This window comes from Ovis aries, chromosome Y (assembly GCF_016772045.2).
Source record: "Ovis aries strain OAR_USU_Benz2616 breed Rambouillet chromosome Y, ARS-UI_Ramb_v3.0, whole genome shotgun sequence".
Taxonomy (NCBI): domain Eukaryota; kingdom Metazoa; phylum Chordata; class Mammalia; order Artiodactyla; family Bovidae; genus Ovis; species Ovis aries.
Window position 1 is genome coordinate 15,000,422 of NC_082741.1, and position 13,079 is coordinate 15,013,500.

Sequence of the window (13,079 nt, forward strand, 5' to 3'; positions counted from 1 at the left end):
TAGAATTCCACACTGCATGACTAAGCCTTTTCAGTACAGCACAGGTGCACATATGTTATCGTACAGCAAGGGGAGTGAAACTCCTGGTTACTGAAGAGTCTGTCCAGAGCCCTTTCTTCCTCCTGATCACAAGAAGGGAATGTTCCCTCATTTGCAAGGGACCATTAAACTCAAGGCTGTGTCCAGACTCCTTGGCAGAACATCTTGTTTGCAAGCACGTTCCACCCGAGCAGAGAGTCCCATTTGCAGGCACATCTCCACTTCCCTATTATGGCTGCATTAACTTCCTTCAAAAGATTTTCTTCTAAAATCTGTTCAGCAGTAAGCACGGCATAACCTGCTTTACACTTTCCATCTCGAATGAAGGAACTGCCATCAGTAAATATTTCCATGTCAGAATTGTCTAAGGGGGTACCCATTAGATCTTCCTGAGCTGCATAGTTTAAAGTTTGGAATTGGGATCAATCATGATCAGGTGGTTAATTTTCCTTCTCAGGGAGGAATGTGGAAGGATTTAAATTTCCACAAACTTTAAACTTACTTACTGGTCCTTCTAACAATGACTGATATTTAAGAAGCCAACTGTCTGTCATCCAAATATTATTCTTGGAATTTAAGATTCCACTCACATCATGAGAAGTCAGTACAGTAAGGTTTCATCCATTAATTATTTTTAAAGCTTCAGGTGCTAATAAAGCCGCTGCCCCAATTACTCTTAAGCACTGGGGCCACCCAAGAGAGAGTACATGTAATTATCTTCTTAGATAAGCAATAGGTTACTGGTGAGGCCCTCAGGGTTGTGTCAAAACTCCTAAGGCCACATCTTTTCTTTCAGTGACAAACAAATTAAATTCTGACCCTGTGGGCAAGCTCAGAGTGCGAGCTTGCAGGAGAGCAGTCTGAAGAACCTTAAAAGCCTTTTGAGTATCTGGATACCAAACCAGTTTGTGGGTTTGGGCCTGCTGTGCTTCAACTATAAGCTTATACAAATACTGGGCAAGTTCCCCATAACCTGGAATCCAAATGCAACAGGAACCTCAGATTCCCCCAAATCCTCTCAATTGTCTTAAATTCATAGGTAGGGGATGATTTAGTGTAGTTTTAATTCTCTCGGGGCTTATGGCCTTAGTCTCTTCTGATATGATTAGGCCCAGATATCTAAAATATTGTTGATAAAGCTGAGTCTTTTCTCTTGAGGCCTGCAACTGCAGCCTGCCAGAAAGTTTAAGAATTCTTCTGAAGCTCGTGAAGAAGCTTCCTCTGTCTCAACACTGAGCAAAATATCATCTATATATTGTAACATCACTGTTTCAGAGCTATTAAAGTTTTTTAGATTCCCGTGACAAACTTTGTCCAAATAAGTGAGGACTGTCAAGAAATCCCTGGGGTTAACTGAGAAGCTGGCTACATAGGGTACACAAGGGCAAATGGAAATTGAATTTCCTCTGCCAAATGGACTGAAAAGAATGCAGCTTTCAAATCAGTTACTTAGAAATATTTGGTTCATTCAGGAATTTCAGACAATAGAATATAAAGATTAAACACCACAGAGTGTAAAAGAACTAGAGCCTCATTCATTATTTGTAAATCTTGAACTAGTCTCCATTTACCATTTGATTTCTTTAAATAGGAGTGCTGCATGGATTGTTACAAGGAATTAATAGTCCCTGGTTCTTTAAAACCCCTGATGGGTTTTAAACATTCCTTAAACTCAGGTTTCACTGGATACTGCTTCTTATGTGGAAATAAGTGCAGGTCTTTGAGCTTGAAAACTACAGGAATAGCATTCTGTGCTTGACTCACAGATTTTCCATCAGCCCATAATGTAGAATTTACATTTGTTAAATTAAATGGAGAGAAAGAGAGGGCTCTATATTCATGAAAACAGAGGCAAGGACCTTTCCACTATATCTCTGTTTAACACAGGTGAAGGAAATTCTGGCATGATCAGAAACTCGTGTGAAAATAGCACAGAGTCTCCATTATAGCTTAAAGAACAACTGAAGTAATACCTTTTGGCTCATTCAGACAATACCATTACAAAAGCAGATTGGGAAGATTGTGGGCCAGCTGCTTCAGTACGTACAGAGTAATGCCGGAAGCCAGCGTGAGGAATCCTACCCATGGCAAAGGTCATGAGGAAGGAAGCCCGACAAAACGCAAAGGCGTGATCTGGCTTCAGGGGTTCCCCCTGAGTTTTCCTGAACATCTACCCCCAAAATACCAGAGCCGTGGCCTGATTTTATTGTATTGTGCTTTTCCAATCTTCTGACACTCTCTGGAAAATATTAACTTAGGGCTTCACTCATCTGCATTTGAAAGGAGTGTTTCAGCTTAAACCCCTCTGATGGCTCTCTAACTTGCCTTACCTGGACTTTTACAACTACGCATGTGATTGTTTTCAGTGCCCCTCCCCCCCACCCCCCCACACACAACTGTTAGAGGCATGGGAAGCCTAAAACATAAAGACTTTCAAAGAGTTAAAAGTTATTAGAGTAGTGCTGATGTAAGATTTCACTGTTGAGCCAGTGCTTGTTGCTAAGTTCCCACATCTCTTATCCACTGGGCACCTGGGAGTTCATTAGTTAGAATGTAAGAAAAACAAGTGTAGCCTTGAAACTAACCACATCAGACTTTTGAGCTAATTGGTTCTTTCTTTGTTGTAACTCGCTGCATTGCTTCATGAAAATGTAACTTTTTTGATACTTTCTGAGGCTGACATAGATTAGAAATATAAGAGAAAAAGCACTTCAAGGGAAAATAAGTTTTCTGGTTGATCAACCTTTATCAAAAGAGGGTCTTAAAATGTTTCACAGGCCTCCAAAGCCAGAAGATAATGTACACAACATCATTTGTGGGAAAGGTATAAAGTCCTTTAAAAAATAAAGTTATTGGGCCTCGCTCATCAAAACAGCTTGGTCTCCCTGTGTCAATGATTCTCTCCTCCTCTTACTCTCTTTCAGGCTAATTTCCATCTGGAATACAGAGGTCCATTGTGCCTACTTATTTGCCTGGGTTTCTAAGACCTGAATGGAAAGGAGCCCTGTGCCTTCACTCCCTTGGGAGACCGGGAAGGCACCTGTGGCCTTACGTAGATGGTGCAAGTGTCTTTTCTTGAGACTTTATTGATTTTCTGTATAAACCAAGGAACATCAGCCTCTTCTCTCCTCTATTTTCTTATCCTCAACATTCTTTCCTTATCTATCTCTCTCTAAATCAATCACCGATTCAGTCCACCCTTTGAGTTCCCTGGATCCACTGGTGCTGGACCCCGGCAGAGTAAGTTTTCCCAGTGTCTAAAAGGAAATAGACAGATTGCTCCCCCACCCACCCCCCCCCACACACACACACAGTTATTAATACCCAGGGTTCTTTAGGTGTAATTAAGACGGGAGCTTCTGTGGGGAACCACGGGCACATTCAGTCCTGATTGCCTTGAGAGTTTGACACCTGAAACATACGCCTCTGGGGGCAGACTCTCTTCCAGTGTAGTCCTTTGCACACCAGATATGGAGCCCGGGTGGCTTAGATGTCTGAATGAAATCCCACTTGAGGTTCCCCTCCTTTCCACAGTAATAGCAAGCCAATCCCTTTTCACCTGGGCCCCTCTGCACATTTTTCTCAGATTGTTTAAGAATGGTTCTCATAGGCATTGTGACAGCTTCTGGCTGTTCCTTTGTCTTTTTATGCCTTTCTTTCTTTTCCTTATATTCACTACCATAATAGACTGTCTGAGCCAGATATGACAGATTATCTAAAGACTGTTTTGGTCCATATGCCCATTTTAATAGCTTATGGCAGATATCTGGAGCCAACTGAGTGATAAATCTATCTTTTAAAATCACTTTTCCCTCTTTGCCGGGGTCCAGCCCAGGTGGATCCAGGGAATTTGAAGGGTGGATGGCGTTGGCATGGAAAGACTTGTTTATTTAATAATATAAGATTAGATTAAGAAACTGTAGCATAGTAGGAAGATTAAGTGGAGGAAGAGGGCTGAATAGCTTGGTTTACGTGGAAGACCAATAAAATTCCAGACAAGGAATTTGCACCATCTACGTTGGGCCACCGGCACCCGCTTGAATATCTAAGGGTGCCTCGCCTTAAGCTCCCTTTCGTGCGAGTCTTAACAGCCAAGGCAAGTAAGTAGACCTGGTGAGCCTCCGCGCCCCAGGTGGAGATTCAGCCTGAAGTTAAAGTAAAGAGCAGAGAGAGGGAAAGGGAGAGAAGAAGAAAGAGAGAGAAAGACACGGGGGGAGCCAGAGTCCCAAGAAACCAGGCCGAGAGACTAGTTCGAGAAACTGGTCTGAGAAGCTGGTCCGAGAAGCTGGTCCGAGAAACTGGTCCCCTCCTTTATTGTTCAGAAGGCCTTTTATACTTTTGATAAAACATGGAGATCAATGGGTAACACAAAATTATGTAGCCTTCGCAACCCAGATTCTTTCTGTATATCATTTTGTATACAAAAGGTCTCATGTGATTTACATTATCTTCTGGCCAAGAGGCTTGTTAACACTTTTTGGCTCTCTTCCTTAATGAATGTTAATTTTGTTTCCCCTGAAGTGTTTTTCTTTAATCTACATCTCCTTAAAGCATTAAAGTTACATCTCTCTAGAACAAAGGTGCAGTGGGATATAACAAAGAAGGTACTTAAAGATCTAATGTTGCTAATACAAGGTCTACTGCTTGTTTTTCTATATACCAACTATATGTAAAAATAAAGGATATGAAAATTTGGCAGCAAGCATTGACTCAACAAATGAAACTTTTAATCAGTCCTATTCTAAAGATTTTGACTCCTCGGAAGCTCCTACATTCCTAGGATGTTTTAAGCTTCCTGTGCCTCCTGCGGTCAGGAGGCCTCAAACAATCACATGCGCAGCTGTGCGAGTCCTGCAGGCAGGCTAGAAAGCCATCAGAGGAGTATTTGGATTGAAACACTCTTTCAAATGCAGAAGACTAAAGCCCTGGAATTGACTTTTTCCAGAAAATGTCAGAAGAGTGGAAAAGCAGAGCACAAAAACAGGCAGATTTTTGTTGGGGTACATGCTTAGGAATTTCCAGAGGGGCCCCTGAAGTCTGAGCACGCCTTGCGTATGTCAGCTTCCTTCCTCATGACCTTGTCACAGGCGGGATTCCTCACACTGGCTCCCGGCACCTCTTCATTTTTGGGATCAATCTCAGTGAATCTGCAAAGGGCTTCTCTCATTCTATCTAGGAATCGACCAGGAGCTTCCTTCACCTCCTGTCCTATGTTTGCCAATTTGCCATAGTTTTAAAGGCTTAGCCTGTGTCCTTCAAGAATACATCTGACAAAATGACTCAGATCCCATATTCCTTTAGCTGTGTTGTAGTCCCAGTCTGGTTCTGTAACTGTGACTGCCTGATTCCCAGTGGGGAGGGTGGTTATCTCATCCACCCTCTTCCATACCAATCCATTATCAAGATATTCATCTCCATAAGCAAGCACTTTCCCCGAAACTAGAGTTTTTGAGTCGAGTCTGGACTCAGCATTTGTCCTAAGATGTACATCATATCCTTCCATGTAAGCTCGTAAGGCAGAGTAACACCTTTAAAAGATTTAGTATATTTTTTCTTGGTCCTCTGAATGGTATCCCAGATCCTCCTTGATTCTTTGTATTTCTTGATAAGATAAAGGCTTATTAGTACTCATAGACTAATTATTTATCCAGGTGGGTCCTTCATGAAGTGGCAACAGCTTGTGTGGCTGTTCCTCTGTCTCTCTGGCTGCTCTGTACATATGATGCCAGGGGTAGATTGGAGAAACCTGTTTTTCTTTATCTCTTTGTCTGCTGTCCTCCATCTCTTCTAGCAAAATAGGAGGACAGGAGGGAGCTGAAGTTTCCACACCCAAATCTATACTCTTAGAACACAAGTCTGGCATATTTCTCAGAGATAAAAAGGGCAATGCATATGCTGCTGCTACTGCTGCTGTTGCTGCTATGTCAGTTCAGTCATATCTGACTCTGTGCGACCCCAGAAATTAGAACCCACCAGGCTCCCCCGTTCCTGGGATTCTCCAGGCAAGAACACTGGAGTGGGTTGCTTCTACCCAGTTTCCTTGTTTTCTACAGAGCTGGTCTAATTGTATGAAAGTATTATAATTCAGCTGGATAAAGTTCAAAGGAGTGAAGCTGGAATTGTTAGCTCCAACTTGTAATAGAGGAAAAAAGCGACCAGCTCCATCTTTCTACCAGAGGCATCCCTCTCTACTCTAGATGATGGTGTAGACACACCTTACACCAAAGCTTTTCCCTTCTGGTTGGGCTTTATCTGTCCCTTCCTGACACAGGTGCTGTACTTGTTCCTCCTGGGTCTACCAGCAAGATGGGGTGGGGATGCCAGAAGTAGACCTGGTGCCAGAAGTAGACTTGATGCCATCCCTAACTGATGTCCAGCTCCTCACCATTAAAACCTTGCTTGCTTCTGATGCCACTCGGGGTGTGACCAGAGTAAGCTTCCAGAATGTCCCACAAGCTAAAACTGCTGGGGGAAACATTCCTCACCTCAGTGCCTGTGCACGACCATGAGTATATTTGACCACAATCAGACTGACATGAACATAAAACTGAGATGTTCCTTCTAAGCATCACCACACAGTATAAGCCCCTCCTCTGTCTCATTAAGAGCCAGTGTTATCAAATGAAAAAAATATCCATTGTAGCTCCATTGTAGTTCTGAGTAACCATTATCCTGAGAGATGCTCTTGGAGCTGGAGACCCATCTAGCTTCTGAACTTTGGATTCCTAGCAGAGCTAAATGCTTCCTGACTACCAATCCAAGTTTGGGATCAAAGTAACTGTACACAATAAAAGATCACAAGTTCCTTGAAAGTCTATGATCCAACAGATTAGTTTGGCACTTCTAATACCCAAGGATTTATGAAGTGGTCAAACACCAAAATGTCTGACCAAGAAAGGAGAGTTCAGAGCACATGCTTTGCCCATTACTGGTTGGCAAGAGAGTTCCAGGAAAATATCTATTTCTGCTTTATTGACTATGCTAAAGCCTTTGTGTGGAGCACAATAAACTGTGGCAAATTCTTCAAGAAATGGGAATACTAGACCTCCTGACCTACCTGTTGAGAAACCTGTATGCAGGACAGGAAGCAACAGTTAGAACTAGACATGGAACAATGGACTGGTTCCAAATAGGAAAAGGAATATCTCAAGGCAATAATAAGTTCCTGCTTATTTAAGTTCCATGCAGAGGACATCATGAGAAATTCTGGGCTGGAGGAAACATAAGCAGGAATAAAGACTGCTGGGAGAAAGAGCAATAACCTCAGATTTGAAGATGACATCACCCTTAGGGCAGAAAGTGAAGAAGACATAAACAGCCTCTTGATGAAAATGAAAGAAGAGAGTGAAAAAGTTAACTTAAATTTCAACATTCAGAAAACTAAGATTATGGAGTTCAGTTCGAAAACTTCATGGGAGATAGAAGGGAAAACAGTGGGAAAAGTGGTTGACATTATTTTCTAGGCTCCAAAATGATTGTAGATGGTGATTGCAGCCATGAAGTGAAAAGACACTTACTCCTCAGAAGGCAAGTTAGACCAACTTAGACAGCATACTAAAAAGCAGAGACATTACTTTGTCAACAAAGGTGCGTCTTGTCAAGGCTATGGTTTTTCCAGTGGTCATTTATGGATGTGTGTGTTGGAGTATAAAGAAAGCTGAGCACCAAAGAACTGATGCTTTTTAACTGTGATATTGAAGAATATTCTTGAGAGTCCCTTGGACTGCAAAGATATCTAACCAGTCCATCCTAAAGAAGATCAGTCCTGGGTGTTCTTTGGAAAGACTGATTTTGAAGCTGAAATTCCAATAATTTGACCTCCTGATGCAAAGAACCAACTCATTGGAAAATACCCAGATGCTGAGAAACATTGAGGGCAGGAGGAGAAGGGGATTATGGAGAGGAATATGGATGGATGGCATCACCGACTCAATGGACATAGCTTTGAGTGGACTCCAGGTATTAGCAATGGACAGGGAGGCTGCTGTCATGGGGTCAAAAAGAGTCGGACACGACTGAGGGATTGAACTTAACTGAAAGAGCCACAAACTGTTTTCAAAATCCTCCTCATCCTTTTGACCTTAACCTAGAAATTTTAGCTTTCCTTGTCACTCAGTTCGTAAAGAATCTGCCTAAAGTGCAGAAGGGCTGGGTTTGATTCCTGGGTTGGGAAGGTCGACTGGAAAAGGGAAAGGTTACCCACCCCAGTATTGTGGTGAGGAGATTCCACAGACTGTATAGTCCAGGAAGTTTCAAAGAGTTGGATACAAGTGAGTGGCTCTAATTTTCTTTTCTCAAAAAGGTTATGTGTCCTCCTCAAAATTTTTCAAATGATCGAAGCCACCATACTCTCTGCAGCCCTAACCCTAGGCTCCTTGTTTACTTAGTGGGTTGATGCCCTTTTCCTTTTAACTAAACTAATCTCTGAAGAATACATGTATGAGGCCATGTAGCTCCCAAATCTAAACTTCAATATGTACAAAAAACAAACAAACTGTTACTTGGTTGAGATGGGAGATGTTAGAAATTGTTCAGAGAGTCACCCTAACTGTCAGCTGGTACCTGTCCATCATACTTCCTATCCTCAAACACCAATAGTCTTTGTACAACCTATTGTTACTCTGATTAATCTTGACTTTTTTTTAATGCAAACAGCACAATCCAAACTGTTAACTTATGCCAGTTTACCACTGCCTGACATAATTATCTGACTGCTGGTCATGCTGGCATCTAGACACTGCTAAAGAATCTGAAGTATTCTTTGTTCCTATGGATGTGAACGTTTGATGGTCCAAGTATGGGGGATGGATGAAGAAGTTATGGGACCCACGGCTAAGAAAATTTTCCTTTGGCTATTTTTCTGCTGAGTTCATGGATCTTGGCTGACTTCTGTGGAAGATCAAGAACTGTCCCTTGCACAAATAAAAACTGTCACCTTAGTGTGAAAAAAAAAAAAAAACTTGATATTATTTCTATCCCTAGAGACACACTGGGACCATGATACACATAGAGTCTACATTTTGACTCCATAATTGGCACTTCAGACTTTTGAAAAGCATTATAATTGACTGCAGTAGGCTATACATAAACTGCATAAGGGTGGTCAGTGCAAAAATTTAGACTCACTTGGCTACAGGATCAAGATTTGAAGTTGGCAATGCCAGAGTTCAGGCCTCCTGTACCAACTCTTTTGCAACCCATTCTACTCTCACAGTATGACAGGAAATTATGGAAAATGGAAACATAGAGATGCTAGCATTACCAATGGCAAAGGTCAGGGAATACACCAGATGCTGGAGGTTACAGGTTCCATCCTAACCTTGTCTACCAACCATACTGGTCTTTCTAATTTAGGGGGCAATGATGTATATAGAGAGTGTCCATCTGAATGGTCAGGACGATGGGGAATTTGGTAGCTGAATCCTTCACTACCCTAAATTCCAGTCAAAGTAGAAAACGTGGCTCCTTTGCTCATTAATCTCTGCCCCATAAATACCTTAGTGGGGTAATCATAGACAAGTGACTGTATATCACAACTCTTAGTTGTTTTTTTTTTTTTTTTTTTCAGTTTTCAGGATCTTATTCCCATTCTCTAGAGGCTGTAAATTGGAAAGGCCATCTTATCTTCCTCTATTTTAGCGGAACAAGAGTTCAGTTATTTTACCCTATGCAAACTTTGAAAAAGCTTAAGCCACAGGTTAACATCCTAGCCTCAGTCATCCTCTAAAATAGACTTGCTCTGAGAATCCTAAATACTCAACCTAGAAAATCTTGTGAATCATTTCACTAAAACTGCTGCTTCTATGTAAATCAAATGGGAGAAAATATGTACAAATTATTGAAAGTGAAGAAAACATTTCTGTTAAGTCAAGAAACGCTATTTTATTGGACTAATCTACTCCCAGGAATGGAGAAAGGTTTCAGTAGGGTTTGAGAAGGTGTACTTTGACTTGATTTGTTCTTTTCAGTTCCTTCATCTTCATTCTAATCTATGTTCTTGTCTTTCTCTGCAGCTATCTTAACACTGAGCTACTGACCTAGTTTTGCTCTCCATAACTTCCAAATTAGCTTTTAGTTTGCAAAATTTCCAGGAAAGATGAAGAGGTGGAAACTCTAGGGGCTCCTGTCAGGCTTCTCAAGACATACCTTACTAACTTGTTGACTGTTCTGAATAAAGCCATCCTGGAAAGCTGTCAATAAAGTGAAATGATTAAAAACAAAAATAAAAGTATTATAGGCCCCGACCTCCGCCTGAATGTAGGAAATGAATTCATATGATGTTACCATCCTTATGACAAGAACATAGAAATGATCCTTGTCCCCAGAGTTAGGGAATTCAAGGGTAAGAAATCTACATAAACATACTCTGATAGTCCTCTATTAATGTTCTTTCCCAAGCATAAGCTTCTTTGTTTGTGAAATCTACAAATAAATATCTGTCCAAAAATCATATAGAGTCCTCTTTCATCTTGGCTAGGGGTTAGATATTATCCCTCAGTTTCTGAAGAAGACATTAGCTTCTTCTCATGATTGGAGAGCTATATATTTTATCTTTATTAAAATAAATACATCTATATATTGAGCGTGCTTTGGTCACTTCAGACAACCCATTTCTTTGAGACCTCTGTCTGTATGAATTAAATTAGTTGATTTTTCCTGTCTTCAGGTAATGATATATGCGTGGGTTGCCATTGGCATTGGAGGAGTATGCCACACACGAGGGAACCTGCTGGTCTAACTTCCAAGTGGCCACATGCAGTTGGACATTACTGAAAGAACTTAGCACACAAAATAACAGTTTAACTGATGGCTAATATATATGTAGTACACCTGTCCTTCTCATATTTGCCATTTACATGCTCATAAAAATATTGGGTACAGTACAAAATAAGAACATCTAGTTATATGCCACTACTGATGGAAAATATGATTCCTAATACATCTGCTTTGTTTAAGTCCATTCACATTTCCTTATGTTTTAAATTGTTTCAGTTAATTTGTTCTTATAGCAATTTACTTTTTAAAAAAAAAATATTTGTCCAAAGTACTTAACAACCCTCTTTATTTAGTATGAATTCATAGCAATGCCATCTTAATCATTCTTCTTTCAGTAACTGAATATCTTCCCCTTCTGTTTGTTCAGTTCACCTGGGTTTTTTTCCCCATTTTTATTAACTTTGTTTTTAGCATTTGTTCTCTTCTTTTTCTATTCAGTTCAGTTAAGTTCAGTCTCTCAATTGTGTCCTACTCTTTGCAGCCCCATGAATCGCAGCACGCCAGGCCTGCCTATATGTCACCAACTCCCGGAGTTCACTCAGACTCACATCCATCAAATCAGTCATGCCATTCAGCGATCTCATCCTCTGTCGTCCTCTTCTCCTCCTGCCCCCAAACCCTTGGAGCATCACAGTATTTTCCCCCAATCCCTTCCAGCATCACAGTCTTTTCCAATGAGTCAACTCTTTGCATGAGGTAGCCAAAGTACTAAAGTTTCAGCTTTAGTGTTATTCCTTCCACAGAAATCCCAGGGCTGATCTCCTTCAGAGTGGACTGGTTGGATCTCCTTGCAGTTAAAGGGACTCTCAAGAGTCTTCCCCAACATCACAGTTCAAAGGCATCAATTCTTCAGCAATCAGCCTTCTTCACAGCCCAACTCTCACATCCATATATGACTACTGGAAAAACTGTAAATATTATTACTTTAATCTATCACCTGTCTTTGGGGTTAGATTTTTTCATCCTGTTTCTGAAGGAGACAGAAACTTCTTCTCTTGATTGGAAACATATATGCCTATATTTATATTTATTAAATAGGTGTACATTGGATGCTTACTGTGTACTTTGAAGTTCATTAAATGATCGTGCCTCAGCTCAGTTCAGTAGCTCAGTCATGTCCGACTCTTTGTGACCCCATGAATCACAGCACACCAGGCCTCCCTGTCCATCACCATCTCCGGGAGTTCACTCAAACACATGACCATAGAGTCAGTGATGCCATTCAGCCATCTCATCCTTTGTCGTCCCCTTTTCCTCCTGTCCCCAAACCCTCCCAGAATCAGAGTCTTTTCCAATTAGTCAACTCTTCTCATGAAGTGGTCAAAGTACTGGAGTTTCAACTTTAGCATCATTCCTTCCAAAGAACACCCAGGACAGATCTCCTTCAGAATGGAGTGGTTGGATCTCCCTGTAGTCCATGGGACTCTCAAGAGTCTTCTCTAACACCACAGTTCAAAAGCATCAATTCTTCAGCACTCAGCTTTCTTCACAGTCCAACTCTGACATCCATACATGACTACTGGAAAGCCATAGTCTTGACTAGACAGACCTTGTTGGCAAAGTAGTCTCTGCTTTTGAATATGTGATCTAGGTTGGTCATAACTTTCCTTCCAAGGAGTAAGCGTCTTTTAATTTCATGGCTGCACTCACCATCTGCAGCCCTAAAAAATAAAATCTGACACTTTCCAATGTTTCTCCATATATTTCCCAAAAACTGATAGGACCAGATGACGTGATCTTTGTTTTCTGAATGTTGAGCTGTAAGCCAGCTTTTTCACGCTCCACTTTCACTTTCATCAAGAAGCTTTTTAGTTCCTCTTCACTTTCTGCCATAAGGATGTTTTCATCTGCATATCTGAGATTTTTATATTTCTCCCGGCAATCTTGATTCCAGCTTGTATTTCTTCCAGCCCAGTATTTCTCATAATGTTTTTTGCATAGAAGTTAAATAAGCAATGTGACAATATACAGCCTTTTGTACTCCTTTTCCTATTTGGAACCAGTCTGTTGTTCTGTGTCCAGTTTTAACTGTTCCTTTCTGATCTGCATACAGTTTTCTTAAGAAGCAGGTCAAGTGGTCTGGTATTCCTGTCTTTTTCAGAATTTTCCAGTTTATTGTGATCCACAGAGTCAAAGATTTTGGCATAGTCAATAAAGCAGAAATAGATGTTTCTCTGGAACTCTCTTGCTTTTTTCATGATCCAGTGGATGTTGGCAGTTTGATCTCTGGTTCCTCTGATGTTTCTAAAACCAGCTGGAACATT